The following is a 20,223-nucleotide window of genomic DNA, read 5'->3' on the forward strand; positions in this document are numbered from 1 at the left end:
CCTCAGCTTTGTGAAGGGAAAGGAGAAGAGCCCTCCTTTTCTGTCTTTACGTATGTCAGCTCTGCATGCACACCGGAGAGCAGAGGGTACAAAGGCCTCCCTGTGAGTGAGGATAAATGGTCTCCAGATGCCACACTGGAGGGAAAAATGCTTCTCTCGGAGCCCTGCAAAATGCTGAGGCTCAGTAGAAACAGTCTGGGTTTTGTTCTCCGTTACTTCCCGTAAGGAAAGAGGCCGTGGAACCACCGAGATTTACAAAAATAGGTAAATGCCTTTGAGTCAAAGGCACTTTTCCTAGCACCCAACTGATAAAGAGTTGGAATTGGAAGTCAAACTGTGTCTGTTTGAATTTATGGACTGATGCTTTTCTAGAAGTTACGGAAAGTATCCAATTTCTAGGCTCCTCATTTTAATGTGGAAATAATGATAGGGATGAGAGTATATAGTTGACTTGAGAATTAAATCCAATTAATCAATAAGATTATGAGAACATAGCATCTAGCCTCTGCCGTTGTGCTCACCAGTATGATGTCCCTGAGAATGAGCAGGTGTGTGTGCTGACTCAGAGGGACTGAATGTCCCCATGGCCTGACAACGGGTACATGTGCGTGCTGACCCACAGGGACTGAATGTCCCCATGGCCTGACTAGGGGCACGTGTGCATGCTGACCCATAGGGACTGAATGTCCCCATGGCGTGACCAGGGGCACGTGTGCGTGCTGACCCAGAGGGATTGAATGTGCCCATGGCCTGACAACGGGCACATGTGTGTGCTGACCCAGAGGGACTGAATGTCCCCATGGCGTGACCATGGGCACATGTGCGTGCTGACCCAGAGGGACTGAATGTCCCCATGGTGTGACCAGGAGCACGTGTGCTTGCTGACCCAGAGGGTCTGAAGGTCTCCCTCGTCTCTGACAAAATTTCAGACAGGCTTCTTCCCAACTGTGGCCTAACTTCCTTTTTCTTAGAACATTTATCTTAGAAAAGTTATAATTGTAAATGCTTTCCCTGTTCCTTAGAAATGTCAATCTTTTAAACAGCACAGTGCTGCTGTCTCTGTGAAGGAGATGCAGGATCAAGAGAGGGGGCCCTGTCTCCAGACTTCTGCTGGGGTAGGTGCCTGACTTCCCAGGGCACCTTGATCCAAGTTAGTTTGCACTCCAGCTCTTTAAAATTCCTGCCTTTGTCTTAGCAGTGTTCAGCTCAGCCTGAGCCACAGCCTGGCCTCTCTCCTCTGTTGCAATAGCTTGAATGAACTCCTCCCAGCCTGCCTGGTTCCAGGTTTGTGCTGGCAGTGCTCTGCGTTGAACAGTGATTCTAGGCATGTATTCTTCTAAATCTTACAGACTACGAGAAGAATTAGCTCCTCAGCTAATTTGACTCTACTCTATTTACACAGAGACAATTTTGCACCTAATGTGGAACTACAGAAATTGATAAATAACACAGTATTTCCTTCCCTGTTTCACATCAGTGTATAATCTGGCACTTACACGTTAATGTAATTTTATGTTCTCAATATTTTAGTAATTTCTGCATGTGCAAAGGAAACAACTTTTGAAACATTGACTTAAAAGTTATTTTATTTATTCATTTTTTTTTGTAGTTTTTGGCCAGGGCTGGGTTTGAACCTGTCACCTTCAGTATATGGGGCTGGAGCCTTACTCTGTTGAGCCACAGGCACAGCCCCTAAAAGTTAATTTTTTATCAGTTTATTTTCTTGAAATAGATCCACAGGTCTTTTTGCCCACACCAACACAAGATTTCATTCTGGAGGTGTTATTAAATACCCACTTAAGAAAGTACACTGTTTCAGTTTTCATATGTTTCTGTGTTTTGAAAAATAACCGTTTTAATTTAATGGATGACCTACCAGGATGCTAGATACTTATAATTTGACCTCTGTGGAGAAAAAGCGTAAGTGAGAGTTAATGCTTTATTTACCATTTTAGTCTGTTGTCTTAAATCAGCTTAAATATTAACATTTGAAAGTAAAACTTCACATATCATGGATCATAGCTAATTACCTTCTTGCAAGCTACCCTATTAAATAAATAACTAAATTAAATTGATAACTAAATTATGAAAGAGAATATTTTGAGACTCTTAGAAGAGAAATTAGGTAAAAAGTCAACCCTAACATGTGATTGTGACTATTTTTGCTGTATTTCTCAAACTAGATGGATCAGATCTCTAGAGGCAATTGTCCAAAACATTGAGGGGAGAATATTTTTTTAATTTTTCTGGTTAAGCCTTTGTGAATATTATTATTTGAACTTTGCTTCTCAAAAGTCTTTTTTAAGCTCAGCTAATATGTTGCTATTACACCCCTGTATCTTCACATCACTGAAACAAAGAACTGGATGCCACTGTTTCAGCACTTAACAAAAGTGCCTCTTTTCTCTTGCCTAACTATTTTAACAAAAAAGAAAAAATAAATAAAAGTGGGAGGGTAATCATATCCTCATATCCCCTTATCATAAGACAATAGTGTTAATATACTTGGGAATATTCTTTCTGTAGTAAGAACCAAAATTGCCTCATCAAATTCAAGACAACATGATAATAGACACTATTTGAGTAATTTTTTCTTGAAATTTCAAAGGACATATGAATTCAAATCTTCTGAGGGATATTATGGTAATACTGCTATTTTCCGTTAGTAGCATTTTAAAAAATAGATTATTGTTTCTTTTCTATCTTTTTGTTACCAACAAAAACATTTATTCTAATGATATTCAGATAATTTTCTGAATATGGCTTTGAAACTACTCTTATTTCTATCTTTTCTCATAAATTTTATTTCACAACCACTTTTAAGTGTTAATTATGTCTATTAGTTTCCATAAGAGCATTTTTTGTTAAAAGCGTTATTAAAATTTATGAATGCTTTTCTAAAAATGTACTTTATAATAATTAGAAACTATACAATTAGCATTTATCATTTATAAAAATAATAAAAAGAATAAAAGAAGTAAAATGTACGTTGGACCTGAATAAAGCCAACTATTGCGTATTTAGTAAAATCTATCAACATATATGTATCTGATACCATGGGAGGATAAATTCTGTATTTTATGTAGAATTTAGGGCAAATTAATATTAAATAACTCATGGTATAAATTAATTTAGCCTAACACTAGGTTTCTTGTCCATACAATGTTTAAATTTGGTAAAAAATAATGTATGAAATATGTCACACAATGAAAACTGACTGTATTTTTTAAAAGTTGCCTTGATTTTAAAGTGAGATTTTGTTTGTTTTGTTTTTGAAACAGAGTCTCACTCTCTCACCCAGGAAGGAGTGCAGGGCCACCATGACAGCTCACTGTCACTTTGAGCTCCTGGGCTCAAGCAATCCTCCAGCCTCAGTCTTCTGAGTGGCTGGAACTACAGGCACCTGCCACCACTAGACAATTTTTATTTTATTTAATTAATTAATTAATTAATTAATTAATTTAGACAGAGTCTCAGTTTGTTGCCCTGGGTAGAGTGCCCTGGAGTCACAGCTCACAGGAACCTCAAACTCCTGGGATCCAGAGATCCTCCTCCCTCAGCCTCTCAAGTAGCTGGGGCTATACACACCTGTCACAACCCCAGGCTATTTTTAGAGATGGTGTCTCACTCAGGCTCAGGATGGTCTCCTCCTCCTGAGCTCAGGCAATCTACTTGCCTTGGCCTCCCAGAGTGCTGGGATTACAGGACTGAGCCACGGCACCTGGCCTTAATTTTTATTTTTTAGAGACAGGGTCTCAGTAGCCCAGGCTGTTCTGATATTGAGTTTTAATCAGAATAAGCAAGGGAATCTAAAACCTCAGAAGGAATTACAACCCTGCAATATAGAGGCCCTTAAGTTGTTTTCATTCATAAGGATACAGACAACAGAACACACTAGAGGGCCCTGAGGGAAGAGTGGCTGCTGGCTTCGGACAAAAATATGCCAGGGCAGGACACAAACGAGGCAGAGAAAGTAGGGTAATAACTAAGCAGGAGAGGCAAAGACAGGCTGTAAATGCTCATGACGGACTGTGGTATACAGTGGCAGTCTCCAACTTTTTTTGTAGCAGGGACTAGTTTTCTGGAAGACAATTTTGGACAGCTGGGGGCAGGTGAGGATTGGAGTCTCTGTATGAAGCTCCCTGGATCCTGCGCATGCGCAGCTTACCGCGGCCCAGAGCTGCAGAAACAGGTGAGTCGCCCTCTCACCTGACCCTCATGTCCTCCTGTGTGGCCTGGTTCTTCACAGGCCACCCACAGATATCGGTCCACAGCCTGGAGTTTATGGATTACAAGTCTACCGGAACAAATTTAAATCAATATGTGAAAATCTTGAGAAATCTTTATCTTGACAGAATCATGTGCAGTTCTGAAAATAACCCATTTAATTTGTTGAATGCAAATTATGGAAATATTTTGCATTTCTCCCAATTCATGACCCTAAAGTTAAGAAATTATGTGTACTTTATAAAACACGAGGCAGTTGTCTAGTTTTAAAAATAATTATTTGACATAAAAAAATCAATTTAAAACATACAAAAATTTACTTGAGATAAAAGCTATATTTAAACTAATAATTTAAAAGATTTTTTAATATGATATATATCATTTTATTTCTTTTAATATGAAACATCGTTTTTGAAACTTGAAATAAAATTTTGCATTCAATTTTAGAACCAAAAGTAACCTAGAATTCTAAAACCCAATAATCCTTCCATGGTCGTCTAGTTAATGACTGGTTTTCTTTCTTTCTTTCTTTCCTTCTTTTTTTTTTGTAGTTTTTGTCTGGGGCTGGGTTTGAACCCGCCACTTCTGGCATATGGGGCCGGTGCCCTACTTTTTTGAGCCACAGGCGCCACCCATGACTAGTTTTCTTTTGATCCGATATTATAAATATCAAGCAATCCACCAAAGTTAACAGCATGTACTTCTAGCAGATGTAGGACTGAAATCAAGGGCTTTGCTGTCCTTTAAAGATTCTTGTTTTTCCAATGTGTCAGGATGTCTATTCTCCAAGTCCAGAAGATATTTTTTCAGGTATGGAGTCAATGCTATGGTCAAGAAAACCAAAACTAAAAGAACATTCTAATTCATCAGATCATAACCCATCACTTCCGCTTGGGAGGACAGAAATAGCCTCATAGGTTGTCTTCTTGCTTCTATTCTGGATCCAGCCCCACACCTCACAGTCTGTTCTTCCTCCAGCACTGAAAGGATCTTTTCTCAATGTAAATATGTAACTTTCTCGGAATTCTCTATTGTTCTCATCAGATTAGGAGCACAATCCAGACTTTTCACCATGGCCTGCAAAATGTAACATAATCTGATCTTTGCCTAACTCTGCAACCTCCACTGCCACCAGCACAGTGGCAGAGGACAAGGACACAGCTCCTGTCTGCTCCAAAGCCCTCAGATGTCCATGTGAATTCTGTGAGGGAGCTGCACTATGAGTACCATTGGCAGATTCAACAACAAAGCTCAGGAGCCCTAAACAGGTTGTCCGAGGTCACCCAGCAGCCGTTCAGCGCCCTCCTGGACCCTGCCCCCGGCCACACACCTGCTGGCCTGCGAGTGGGGCTGTCTGCTCACGTCTGCTGCTGCTGCTGTGTTCTTTCTGCAGAACCCAAGAGTACTTTTACATTTGGGCCTTCTGACTAGCTTTTCCTTTTTTCTACAAAAGGAAGGGGCTTTGCCAGCCTTAGTTCTATACGCTTTTCAAGTGTTCCATGATCCTTTTTTTACTATGGACTTTATCATGTTAATAGTGCGTGTCTCCTTCAAACCCTTCACAACTGCTGACCTAGTTTCTGATTACCAGTAAAGCAATCCTTTGCCGTTATTCATTTTTTTTCTTTCTCTCTTTGTTCTTTTTTGTTGTTAATTTGGGGTCTATTTCTCTAAAAATGACATATGTATTAAAAGTCTTAAAGAGAAGAGGCAATGCTTAAATGCATGGAAATAAAATTTACAATTAGGATTCTTTTGAGGTTCCACAACAGCAAAATTTTTCTCTTTGCTTCTCAAGGAACAGCCTATAAAAAATAATCGAAAAAAATTTCAAAATTACATAAAAGAGGGGCTAAGTATCTGAAAATTTGAAACAAATGAAGCAAAACAAAAATGAAACATTCACTGCAAGGCATGGAAATTACATTTTAAAGGCTGAAAATGATAAATTCTCTTTGTTCTTCATACTCCCGGAATTATACCACGGTCACGTGGAGCATGCCCACTGATGTTTCCTTCAACTGGACTGGACCGCGGTGGTCCCGAAGGATCCTTACTGATACAGGAATTTGGTCTTCAGTAGGTTCTTGGTCTGGGTGACCACAGATCAGGGGTAAAAGACAGGATTTATTTACAGAAAAGAATACAAAAACACCAAAGCTCCCGGCAGGGAGAGAAAACCCAAGTTGGGAGAGAAAAGCTCTCTCTTTCTGTCTCTCTCTCCAGGCTCTAGGACCCCTCAGTAGTTACATTTTCGGTAGTTACATTTAGCGTGTCTGTGACAGCGTGTCTGGGACATGAATGAATGGCTACAATGCCTTTCATTCCAAGGCCTAGGAAACTTACATGAAATTGACCAGGCCTAGAAAATGGGGGTTCCCTGTTCAGCCTAAGGTGCTGGTGTCTCCCCAGCAGTTGTCTGGCTCCTCCGGCTGCTGGCGCTTCCTGCGGGGCCCCCCTGCCTACCCTCCAGCCGGCTGGTTCCTCTGCTCCCTATCACCACATCAACACCGCCAAGGGGAAGGCCGCTGGACCAGCTCCACAAGCTCCCTGGGAAGTCCAGCTCCACAAGCCTCCTGGGAAGCCACTTGTCCTGAATCACTTACAACACATGATTCTGTGCCTTTTCTATGTGTAGGTATGTTTAGGTACATACAAGCTGCTGTGTGGCAGTTCCCTACAGAATTCCCACAGGCACGTGCTCTGCATGTCTACAGCCCGGGAGCCCTCAGGGCCCCAGACAGCCCCGCTGCACCGCAGGCTGTACGGTCTGGGTTTAAGTGAGCTCTGATGTCCGCACAATGATAAAACCGCCTGACCCTGCATTTCTCATAATGTGTCCCGGCCATGGAACAACGCAAGACTATTTGTTTCCCCATTTACATAATTATTTTTACAACCCTTGTAAATCCCAACGTATTTTGAGGACAAGAAGTGTTCCCCCCCCATCACTATTCATTTTCTATGTCTAAAATTGTTACAAGAGAGATTTGATAAATATTTTTTTAATTAACTTTCTTATATTCCGAATAACTTATGGAAAATATTTTAGATGCTTTAGAAACTGACATAAGGACAATGTATGGTTGTTTAGGAATATTATACATGTTTTATTGTAATTATTCACGTTCTTTCACTAATAGCTGCTTACTGGCTTATCATAGAAGTTCATTTATTGTCTAGTGTTAACACAATTATTATAGTTCTGTGTTCTTTCATGTTATGCTGTTTTCTTGTTTTATTCATGGATGCTCTTACAAAAATAAAACCCCAACATATTAATGTTATTGTCAATACAAGGTTGTTTTGTTCAACATGTGATATTCTTTTGGAAGGGATTGTGTATCTATGATGAAAAGAATTTCTATAAAAATAGAAAAGGTTAAAACAATGCAATTATGACATTTGACTACAGATAAGGAGGAAAAAAATGGAAAAAAAAGATAAAAACAATAGCGCACTTGCTTAGTACTCTGAATCCAAAATATAAAATCTCAATAGGTCTAAGTAGCCTTGTATTACATTATATCAACTCCATAACAGATTATTCTAGATTTTTGGAACCATGGAAGAGAAAACAAAACATGTAAGGAGGCATCTGTGTTTGAAAATGCCATCTGTGAGTTGAAATTGTATTTCAGGACCATGGCTTAAGGTCCTATCACTATGGAAGATTTATGGATTCAGTATCTATAAAGCAACACACCCAGGATAGATAATAAGTAAATTTAAAGTGAGACTTAAAATAGGACAGTGAATATAATCATATTGTTTTCACTGTGACTTTGTGAAATGGAAATCAAGTTTGGAGAATGTCAATGGGTTGTGGGTATTCCATATTCAAAAGAGATACACTTTTTAAGAGCAAAGGCAGAGTAAAAAATGTGGGTTTTAAAGCATATACCTTCATGGAAATATATAAATGTGAGAGTGGAAACTTGCTGATACCAGAGGGAAATAAAACCGAAATGCAATGATAATAAGGAAATGCATTATGTGCTTTTATGTCTATAAGAAATGTGGTTTTGATAAACATTTTATAGAATTGCTTCAAATAGCCAGCTTTACTGAGTATTTGTTTGCTTAAAATATAGTGTTTGAGAAATTCTTGAATCATTTTGTACATAAATTCTTCTCTAAGAAATCAAAATAACAAAGCTCGAGTAACTTTTATTCTAAATCCTAATTCAACTTATCAGCAACAACAACAACAAATTATGTGTGTGTGTGTGTGTGTATAATAAATGTGATAGGCCCCTTGGAAGAATGCAGCATTTTCATGTTGTAGTTTGTGAAAATCATAGAAGAAAATTTCAAACTTACTAACATATATATCCCATACAACCCACAGAAAGCTTTTTTTATAAAGGAAAAGGATGACCTTAGAAACTTCAGAGAGGATCAAGTCAAGGCTGGTCGGGTCAAGGCTGATGGCCAGCAGTCCCCCAAAATGGACCCCGCAGCACTCTCCTAGCTCACAGAGAAACTATCTAAGAGAAAATACTGTCAGAAAACAATCTATAGGTTATTACTCTTACAAATTCCATTGTATGATTAGCTAGTGGGAGTTTATTTTAGTATCTATGTAACAATAGCAAACCATTCCAAAATTCAATAGTTAAAACAGTGGCATTTGCTTGTGAATTGGCAATGTAAGAAAGGCTTAATAAGTAGATGCCTTGGCATTGCTGGGGATGGGCAAAGGGTGGAATTGATCATGTATCTTATAATTCACCTGGTTGTCACTGGTACCTCATCTGGAGGTGTCCTGATCACTAGCACCCCCGCTTTCTGTGGCGTTGGTTGGTCTTCACAGAGAGAGCAGTGGAAACCAGTGGCATTTTGTGACCCAGCAGACCTAAGTTAGGCGGCTCGCTTTAACCTCACACAGTTGGTTACAAGTGGGTTGCTAAAACCAGCTCATATTCAATGGGAAAGGAATTGGACTCTTTTTTTGGTGAAAAGACTGCTGAAAAACATGAGGATATGTTTTAAAGCCATTCCAGGCATTTTGAAAAAATTTAAAGACACTGAAATTTGTTTTGCATTATCTGATTACCTCATCAGTCTTCCCCCCCACCCCAAAGGACACTAATTACCATTTGTGAAGATACTATCCCAGAAAAAAGAGAGAAGCTGCTCTAGAAAAGGAAAATATCTTGAAGGAACATGGTAGTATTATTCCGAGTTCCCCGAGTAGTAACACAGGGAGCAGGAGTGGAGTGGCCTACAGTGCCTTCCAAGGAAAAGCTTAGCCATACAAAAATCTAAAACCATGCCCAAACAAACCAACAAACCTCAGCCTTTCTCCCTACCCTTCTCCTTCAAGCTAGCACTCACTTATCTTTTTGCTGTCAGCAAAACGTTAATACAATAGAGCAAAGGGGACAACGTGCAGGCATCCCACGAGCACCATGGTCTTTAAATAGAAAATAAGTGAAATTTAATGGGTAAAATGTACAGAGAACCTTTAAATCGTTCCTGAGCCTTCCCTCCTTGCATTAATCCGGAAATGGATACATTGAGGCCAGATTCAGTGGGATTGGACCCACCACCCAGAGGAGGACAGAAGACCTGCCCCAGAAGCATTTCACAGCTTTAGAAAAAGGAAAAAAGAACATGTCGCGGGTTACTAAATATTTTAAAACATGACACATGAGGAACATGTTTAACATGAAGCATCTGCCAGGCAAGTGGAGGATGCATCATCCTGTGTTTTGAACAATTTCCCTTATGTGAAGACCCTTACCCTTATCCACTCTTATTCCTGTTTCATCTTCAAGTTCTATACAGGCTATTTTTTTTAACATAAGTGTATTTCAACACTATCACTTTTTCTTTCTTTTCTTTTCTTTCTTTCTTTTCTTTCTTTCTTTTTTTTTTTTTTACAAAAAGAAATACCTAGAATATACATATCCTTGTTCCAGGAAGCCCATTTTGCTTAGAAAGCATCATATATTTGCAGCTCCATATCCTTATGCTAAAGTCACTAAAATATTAAATTCCCACTCACCACTCCCAGACTCCCCCTGCATAACATCCTCATCAGGAAATGCGGTGGCCACTCTGAGGCTTTTTATCACTCTCTTTTGTGTTGTGTCTGGCATGGCGGTCCTTCTCCCCTCCATGCAAGGAAGTTTGCCGTCTCCAATCTCCCAGTCTGGACATACGGAATATCCCCAGTCCGTGACATTCTGGAATTTTACATCTCGCAGGATTACACTTCCACGCTCCCAGGTTTTTGAAGAACAGCTCCTGCAAACTGTGCATCTTCCTCTCTTCCCTGGAAAGAATTCCAAGAGGAAAGAATTCTGTTGCACAGTTGAGATCTAACATAAAGGCCTTCTGTCATTCCCCTGTTTCCTCTCCTGGCTCCCCTGTCATTCCCCACCAGGCCTAAGTGTGATCAAGGCTTCATCTGCACTGTCTCTTAAACTGTCTTCTCATTAATTCCTCTTTATCAAGTCAGACTATCACTATTTCTTCCCTGGATTATTATAACTGCTTCCAGATTCTTCCTTCTCTCGGTGCAGCTCCCTCTCAACTGCTTACTACACTGCTGCTACCGTGAGAATACTTATCTACTATCATCGCTCACTCTCTGTGGCCATGCTGCTGGCCCTGGAGCTGAGCCACGGCCCCCAGGACTCCACCCCTCCTCCTTCCAGGCTGTCTGACACCCAATCTCTGTACTGGGACTGACAATTTCCCTCTTCTTCACCTAGTAAACACTCCGCCCTTGATGACTTGGCTTGGGAATGATATTCCCTTAAATTTCTCCTTTACACCTCTCCTTTCTCTCTTGCTATGATGCAGTAAAGTGTGACCCCATCATACCTTGAGTTATTTTAGCTGTTTATTTCATTGATTCTTTGAAAACAAAATCCACAGTTTTAAAAGTTTTTCCAACCATAGCCTTTGTATCATAGTCCACACTCAATAATGTGTATTTACTTATTAAAAGAACTTGCTCAAGATATTACTGCCATATTTCGATGTGATTATTTGTAGGTCTTCCTCTATCAACTAAATTTAACGTATACGATATGTATTTTGCTTCTTTACAATCCTAGTGCCACGAACATAACACAATCTTTTAAACAATTGTGGAATAAATGACAAGTGGAGAGACAACATTTTGGAAAATAGTGCTCTCTAAAGAGAATGCCATTAAACACATTTTCTTTTTCTTTCTTTCTTTTTTTTTTATTGTTTGGCATTCATTGAGGGCACAAAGACTAAGATTACACTGATTGTATTTGTTAGATAAAATCCCTCTTGTAACTGTGTCTTGCGCCCAAGAGGTGAGCCGTACACTGTGACCCCACCCCCCTTCCTCCTCCCCAGCCGTACACCATGACCCCATCCCCACACCATGACCCGATCCCCCTCCCTCTTCCGCAGCCGTACACCGTGACTCCCATCTCCCTCCCTCCCTCCTCCCCTCTCCCTGCTCCCTTATTCCCCTACCCACCCTTTGTATGAGCTCATCTACTGCTTTCCTATTAGAATAGAGAACATTGGATTCTTGCTTCTCCATTCTTGTGATGCTTTACCAAGAAAAATGTGTTTTAACTCAATCCAGGTTAATACAAACTATGTAAAGTAAATATTAACTATTTTAAATGGAGGTTTTTTGTTCATTTGCTCTTCTTGAGAGAACGTTTAATTAACACATGAAAAATACAATCTACCCTTGCAGTATGCTCCATAGTGGTCCCATTGTTTACCCTCCTTCTATCAAACCATGACTTAATTAAAAAAAAAAAAAGAAAAAAATACAATCTATATGTCTTTAAGTAAGCACTGTGACTAGTAACCATCTTTTTGAGGAGATTAGTAATAGATATTAAGAATGATGACCACAAGGTTACTTTCTATTACGGACTACAAAGTGCTCCTGACTGCAAGTATCTTGACTTTTCTACCTTAGTAGGCTCTGAGGAATGCGAGAGAGAGAAAAACTGTTTATTTAGTTCAAGAGGAAAGAATTCTGTTGCACAGTTGAGATGTAGAAATGTCCTTCCTACAGTTGATTCATTCAGATTTAATCAAAGGAGTGGAACAGCAGCAAATATTCTCTAGAATCTAACATAAAGGCAAAAAAAAAAAAAAAGCAAAGTTTTCTTTAAAAAGTTAAAAATAAAAGTCTCTTACTGCAAGCAAATTTTGTGCAACTTAGTATGATTGAGAGTTAATATAATTTCAGTCATATTAAAGGCAGTGCTGCAGCAATTATGCTTGATTTCCACACCACCACAATAAAATAATTTTGAGTATGACCCAAAAGCAAATCAGCAGGACTGCTAGAAAGTCGTTTCAGGCTAGATTACAAGTTATTCTTACTGACATTGATTAAATATTCTCTTGGAAAAACATGAAATTTATACAAACATGCCTCTTTATTAGCTGTCTTTTTTTTTTTAGTCAAATGCATGCAGTTTTATTTCATATTATAGTTCAGTAATTTTTAAGTAAATTATTGTCTGAAATTTTCATAAAAATCCAATAAAAAAAGACTATCCAGATACTGTTCAAGATATGCTGGGTGGATTGCTGTAGTCTTGATTCTGCTGCATAAGCAACATCTGGTCAGTAGTTCCCTGACCACTTTTTTTCTTATAATTACTTCTTTCCATCCAATAGCGTATGCCACAAATAACTAGTCTTAAAATTGACTAGCTTTCACTGTTACTACTAGAAGATTTTTCCAAAATTTATGAAAGTAGTTGAATGCAATATAAAGTACCTACTCACACTATGCTAAATGTTATGAAACATTGAAAACAACCGTTTCAAGAACAACTGTTAAGACAAAGCTTGATGAGCCCACAGATAGACAAAGAAACCATTTGCATAGCAAGTGCAAAAATGATTCACACATATATTGTCACCTGATTTAAAATAAAGTCCACTGTAATTTAGAGGGGGCGGGGAATGATAGCCTCTCATGAGCAAATAATACTGGGGTAAATGGATAACGATGTAAGACAAAGTGAAATTTGGCTCCCACATCACATCATACATAAACTAAATTAGAAAAGAATCAGATACCACAATGTAAGAGGGCAAACAATGTAGTTTTTAGGTGAAAATGTAGGGAATATGTTCATGACCTTGGAGTATTTCATAAGCAGGGCACAAAACACTCGAAGCATTAATCCTAAAAGATTAATAAATTGGTCTTAATTCAAATTAAGAATTTCTATTCATCAAAAGACAGGATAAAATAATGACAAGTCATAATGTGGGAAAAGAGTGTTTAAATTAATATATCCAATAAACATCATACATCTAGAACATTAAAAGAAATCTGATAAGTAAATATGAAAAAATACAATATAATTAAAAAATAAAACTGGCAAAAGACTTGAACAGAAACTTCAAAGTTAGTTTTTGATGGTTATTAAGCATATAAAAAGTTGCTCAATCTCATTAGTTACTATGGAGCTATATTCAAAAATCACAATGAGATGTCATACACAATTGGAAAATTGGCATTTTCGGCTGTTGCTAACCAGGTCTCAGACTGTTGAGTATTTTCCACTCTCGAATGTGGTAAATATTTGCGAAAGATCTGGTTGCTTATATCTGTTAAAAAACCTTTGTATCAATGGTTCTCGAACTTCCTAATGCCATGACCTTTAATATAGTTCCTGTGGGTCACAACTCACAGGTGGAGAACCACTTATATATATGAATGTTCACAGTACCTTTGTTCATACTATCAAAAAATTGGAATTAACCCTAAGCTCAGCAATCTTAATATGAATATACTAATATACTCATACAACCAAATGTCACACAGCGTGTTTAAAAAAAAAAAAAGACACAATGTTAGTCAATGAGTGATATAAATTAAAATTGGAGTTACCTCAGGCTGGAGAAAGTGCAGGATTAAATGTGAGGGGAACAAAGGAGCCCTCTGGAAATAATCTATGTCTTCACCTTGGTGATATATGAGGTCTGTGGTCTAACAATTAAGTCTATGAACTCAACCTAGAAAAAGCACTACATCCCTCACTGCTGAATATCACCGCAGTCGCCCGTGAAGTGCTCCCCTCGGGAAATGGTGCCCCAATGCCAGCACCTAGTCCACCCTTAAAGCAATTTCAGAGCTTTTTTTCTGGAGTGTCCATCAGATCTGTCATCAAATGGTACACAAAAACACGCAACAATAATAGTGAACAGTGAACGCCATGCAGCGAGACACTGCCATGTGTCACACGCACACAGCTGTGAGACACTGATGCACCAACGTGCTGAGACCTTGCTGAGTTGTTTGTACAGTTCTGCCAACATAAGTGCATGATGGTGAGTTTGTGAACTTAATTGTCGGGCTTCTACCATGACAGCTCTGATGGCTGTTCCAGAGAAAGAGTTGAAGGTGGACTAGGTGCTGGCATCAGTGCATAGCTTCTTTTTTATTTATTTATTTATTTATTTTTTTATTAAATCATAGCTATGTACATTAGTATGATCATGGGGCACCATACACTTGGTTCATAGACCGTTTCACACGTTTTCATGACACTAGTTAACATAGCTTTCGTGGCATTTTCTTAGTTATTTTGCTAAGACCTTTACATTCCACATTTACTAGGATTCACATATTCCCTTGTAAGATGCACCGCAGGTGTAATCCCCCTCCCTCCACCTACCTCCCCCCTCCTTCCCCTCTCTTTCCCCCTTCTCCCTATTCTTAGGTTGTAACTGGGTTATAGCTTTCATGTGAAGGTCCTACATTAGTTTCATAGTAAGGGTGAGTACATTGGGTACTTTTTCTTCCATTCTTGAGACACTTTACTAAGAAGAATATGTTCCAGCCCCATCCATGTAAACATGAAAGAGGTAAAGTCTCCATCTTTTTTTAAGGTTGCATAATATTCCATGGTGTACATATACCACAATTTATTAATCCATTTGTGGATCGATGGGCACTTGGGCTTTTTCCATGACTTAGCAATTATGAATAGGGCTGCAATAAATATTCTAATACAGATATCTTTGTTATGATGTGATTTTTGGTCTTCTGGGTATATGCCCAGTAGAGGGATTACAGGATTGAATGGCAGATCTATTTTTAGATCTCTAAGTGTTCTCCATATCTCTTTCCAAAAGGAATGTATTAATTTGCATTCCCACCAGCAGTGCAAAAGTGTTCCCTTTTCTCCACATCCACACCAACATCTCTGGTCTTGGGATTTTGTGATGTAGGCTAGTCCCACTGGAGTTAGATGATATCTCAAAGTAGTTTTGATTTGCGTTTCTCTGATGATTAAAGATGATGAGCATTTTTTCATCTGAAGGCTGTACGGCTGTCTTCTTCAGAGAAGTTTCTCTTCAAGTCCTTTGCCCAGCCTGCAATGGGATCCCTTGATTTTTTCTTGCTAATGTGTTTGAGTTCTCTGTGGATTCTGGTTATTAAACCTTTGTCAGAGACATAACCTGCAAATATCTTTTCCCATTTTGAGGGCTGTTTGCTTGCTTTACTTATTGTGTTCTTGGCTGTGCAGAAGCTTTTTAGTTTGATCAAGTCCCAATAGTGTATTTTTGAAGCAGCTTCAATTGCCCAGGGTGTCCTTCTCATGAAAAACTCGCCCAACCCAATTTTTTTAAGGGTTTTCCCTGCACTCTCGTCTAGTATTTTTATAGTTTCATGTCTTAAGTTTAAATCTTTAATCCAGTGAGAGTCTATCTAGGTTAATGGTGAGAGGTGTGGGTCCAGTTTCAGTGTTCTACAGGTTGCCAGCCAGTTCACCCAGCACCATTTATTCACCCAGCACCATTAAATAGGGAATCTTTTCCCCATTGAATGTTTTTAATTGGCTTGTCAAAGATTAAATAACGGTAATTAGCTGGATTCATCTCTTGGTTCTCTATTCTGTTCCAGACGTCTACTTCTCTGTTTTTGTGCCACTACCATGCTGTTTTGATCACTATCGATTTGTAGTATAGTCTGAGGTCTGGTGGTGTGATTCCTCCTGCCTTTGTTTTTATTTTTGAGTAATGTCTTGGCTACTCGAGGTTTTTTCTGATTCCATATAAAATGAAGTATTTTTTTTCAAGATCTTTAAAGTATGACAGTGGAGCTTTAATGGGGATTGCATTGAAATTATATATTGCTTTGGGTAGTATGGACATTTTAACAATGTTGATTCTTCCCAACCATGAGCATGGTATATTTTTCAATTTGTTAACATTCTCAGCTATCTCTTTTCTTAGAGTTTCATAGTTCTCTTTATATAGATCTTTCACATCCTTTGTTAGATAAACTCCCAAGTATTCATCTTCTTTGGCACTACTGTGAATCGGATAGAGTCCTTAATTGTTTTTTCAACTTGATATTGTTGGTATATATAAAGGCTACTGATTTATGAATGTTGATTTTGTAACCTGAGACGCTGCCGTATTCCTTGATCACTTCTAAGAGTTTTGTAGTAGAGTCCCAAGTATTTTCCAGATATACAATCATATCATCTGCGAAGAGCAAAAGTTTGACCTCTTCTGATCCCATGTGGATACCCTTGATCACCTTCTTCCCTAATTGCAGTGGCTAAAACTTCCATTACAATGTTAAAGAGCAATGGAGACAATGGGCAGCCTTGTCTGGTTCCTGATCTGAGTGGAAATGATTCCAATTTAACTCCATTGAATATGATATTGGCTGTGGGTTTGCTGTAGATGGCCTCTATCAGTTGAAGAAATGTCCCTTCTATACCAACTTTCTTAAGTGTTCTGATCATGAAGGGATGCTGGATATTATCAAAAGCTTTTTCTGCATCAATTGAGAGAATCATATGGTCTTTGTTTTTTAATTTGTTTATGTGCTGAATTACATTTATGGATTTACGTATAGAACCAGCCTTAAGACCCTGGGATAAAACCGACTTGGTCATGATGTATGATTTGTTTTATATGTTGCTGGATTCTGTTTGTTAGAATCTTGTTGAATATTTTTGCATCTATGTTCATTAGTGATATTGGTCTATAATTTTCTTTTCTTGTTGTGTCTTTTCCTGGTTTGGGGATTAGGGTGATGTTTGCTTCACAGAACGTGTTGGGTAGTCTTCCTTCTTTTTCTACCTTTTGGAACAGTTTGAGTAGTATAGGTACTAATTCCTCTTTAAAGATTTGGTAGAATTCTGACATAAAACCATCTGGTCCTGGGCTTTTCATTTTGGGGAGATTTTGTATGGTTGATGTTTTTTCCGAACTTGATATGGGTCTATTCAACATTTCCACTTGATTTTGGTTAAGTCTTGGAAGGTGACGTGCTTCCAAGTAATGGTCAATTTCCTTCAGATTTTCGTATTTCTGAGAATAAAGTTTCTTTTAATATTCATTAAGGACTTTTTGGATTTCTGAGGAGTCTGTTGTTATTTTGTCTTTGTTATTTCTGATTGATGAGATTAGAGATTTTAATCTTTTTTTCCTTATTAGGTTGGCCAAAGGTTTATCTATTTTGTTGATCTTTTCAAAAAACCAGCTTTTTGATTTATTGATCTGTTGTATTATTCTTTTGTTTTCTATTTCATTTAGTACTGCTCTGATTTTGGTTATTTCTTTTCTTCTACTGGATTTAGGGTTGGATTCTTCTTCCATTTCCAGTCTCTTGAGATATCCCATTAAGTTGCTAACTTCCTCTCTTTCCATTCTCCTGAGGAAGGCTTGCAGTGCTATAAATTTCCCTCTTCGAACTGCCTTTGCGGTGTCCCAGAGGTTCTGATAGTTTGTGTCTGCATTGTCGTTTAGTTCCAGAAATTTGGCAATTTCCTTCTTGATCTCATCTCTGACCCAGCTATCATTCAGCATAACGTTATTTAACTTCCATGTTTTTGTATGAGTATGCAGATTTCTGTTATTACTCATCTCAAGTTTTATTCCATGATGGTCTGAGAAGATGTTTGGAATAATTTCTATTCCTTTAAATTTACTGAGGTTAGACTTGCGACCTAAGATGTAATCGATTTCGGAGTAAGATCCGTGGGCTGATGAGAAGTATGTGTATTCAGTTTTGTTGGGATGAAATGTTTTGTGGATGTCTGCTAAATCTAAATGCTAGATGGTTAGATTTAAATCTAGAATTTCTTTACTCAGTTTTTTGTTGTAGGATCAATCTAATACTGCCAAAGGAGTGTTAAAATCTCCGACTATTATAGAGTTGGAGGAAATCAAGTTGCTTATGTCTGTTAGAGTTTCTCTTATAAATTGAGGTGCATTCTGGTTGGGTGCATAGATATTCATAATTGAAATCTCATCATATTGAGTCTTACCCTTAACAAATATGAAGTGACCCTTTTTGTCCCTCCTTACTTTTGTTGATTTAAAGCCTGTTGTATCCGCAAATAAAATTGCAACACCTGCTTTTTTCTGATTACCATTTGCCTGAAATATGGATGACCATCCTTTCATTCTGAGTCTGTATTTGTCTTTTAAGTTAAGATGTGACTCTCGTATGCAACAAATGTCTGGCCTGAGTTTTTGTATCCAGTCAGCTAACCTATGTCTCTTTAGAGGGCAGTTTAAGCCATTCACATTAATGGGGAGTATTGATAAGTTTGGTGAAATTTTGAGTATTGAGTTTTTCGAAAGTCCAATGGGCATTTTTAATCCTTTTGCCATTGTGGAAGTTGGAGTTTGATCAGAAGTTTCTGAGTGAGTTTACTTTTGCGGTAGAGGATTGGGTTGGTTTTTATGGAGGATAGGTGTGAGAATATCCTGAAGAGCTGGTTTGGTTATGGCAAATTTCTTTAGCATATGAATGTCATTAAAGTATTTAGTTTCTCCATCATAAATGAAACTCAGTTTAGCTGGGTACAAGATCCGGTGTTGAAAGTTACTTTGCTTGAGGAGATTAAACGTTGATGACCACCCTCTTCTGGCTTGAAAAATTTCAGCAGAGAGATCTGAAGTCATTCTAATGTTCTTCCCTTTGAAGGTCATAGTTTTCTTTCGCCTGGCTGCTTTGAGAATTTTCTCCTTCATATTAACCTAGTGAAGTTAATTATGATATGCCTGGGAGATGTCTTATTGGGGTTGAGTCATGCTGGGGTTCTGAAGCTATCTGCTATCTGAATTTCAGGTTCTCTAGGCATGTCTGGAAAATTCTCTTTCATAATTTCATGCAGAAGGGCCTCTGTACCCAGTGAGGCCACTTCATCTGTTTCAGGAATTCCTATGAGTTGGATATTTGCCTTCTTCATGTTATCCCAGAGCTCTCTGAGAGAGTGATCCATTTTTGCTCTCCATTTCTCTTCCTCTTTGAGAGCTTGGGAGCATTCAAAGGCTTTATCTTCGATGTCAGAGATCCTTTCTTTTGCTTGGTCCATTCTGTTGCTAAGGGATTCTACTGTATTTTTCATATCTTTGAGGGCTGCAAATTCTTGCTTCAGTGTGTCTAAGTCTTTGGTGGTTTTGTCTTTAAATTCGTTAAATTCTTGAGACAGCTTTTGAATTTCTCCATGAATTCCTAGTTCCATTTTGTTAATCTTGTTTGCCATCCAAATTCTGAATTCGATTTCTGACATCTCAGCCAGTTGTTTGTGAATGGGATCTTCAATTACATTTGCTGTATCTTTCCTTGGGGGGGTTGATCTATTCTGGTTATTCATGTTACCAGAGTTTTTCCGCTGATTCCACCCCATGATTGTTTTACTCCCTTTGATTTCTCCCCTGGTGTTTTGTCGAGGACCTTTAGAGTGCTGTGGCCTGAGAAACTGGGGCCCTGTTTTGTGTAGAGGGGCTAAGTGGTTCTGTCTTGTTTTCAGCTGGTTTCTATGTGACCCTAGTGAAACAGTTACTCTAGGTTGAAGTCTCAGCTGTGGAGAAATACCAGCAATTAAGTCACCCCACCCACCACAGGCAACAAATGGAAAAGGAAACTCAAACCTTCCTACAACCACTCACCCAGGGCACCACCTGGATAGTCCCCAGGTGAGTGGCTTAGTTCAAAAGGCCCAAATCAATATTCTCAGTCAGCAGCTGCCTCGGGTG

Source organism: Nycticebus coucang, chromosome 6 (assembly GCF_027406575.1).
Source record: "Nycticebus coucang isolate mNycCou1 chromosome 6, mNycCou1.pri, whole genome shotgun sequence".
NCBI lineage: Eukaryota > Metazoa > Chordata > Mammalia > Primates > Lorisidae > Nycticebus > Nycticebus coucang.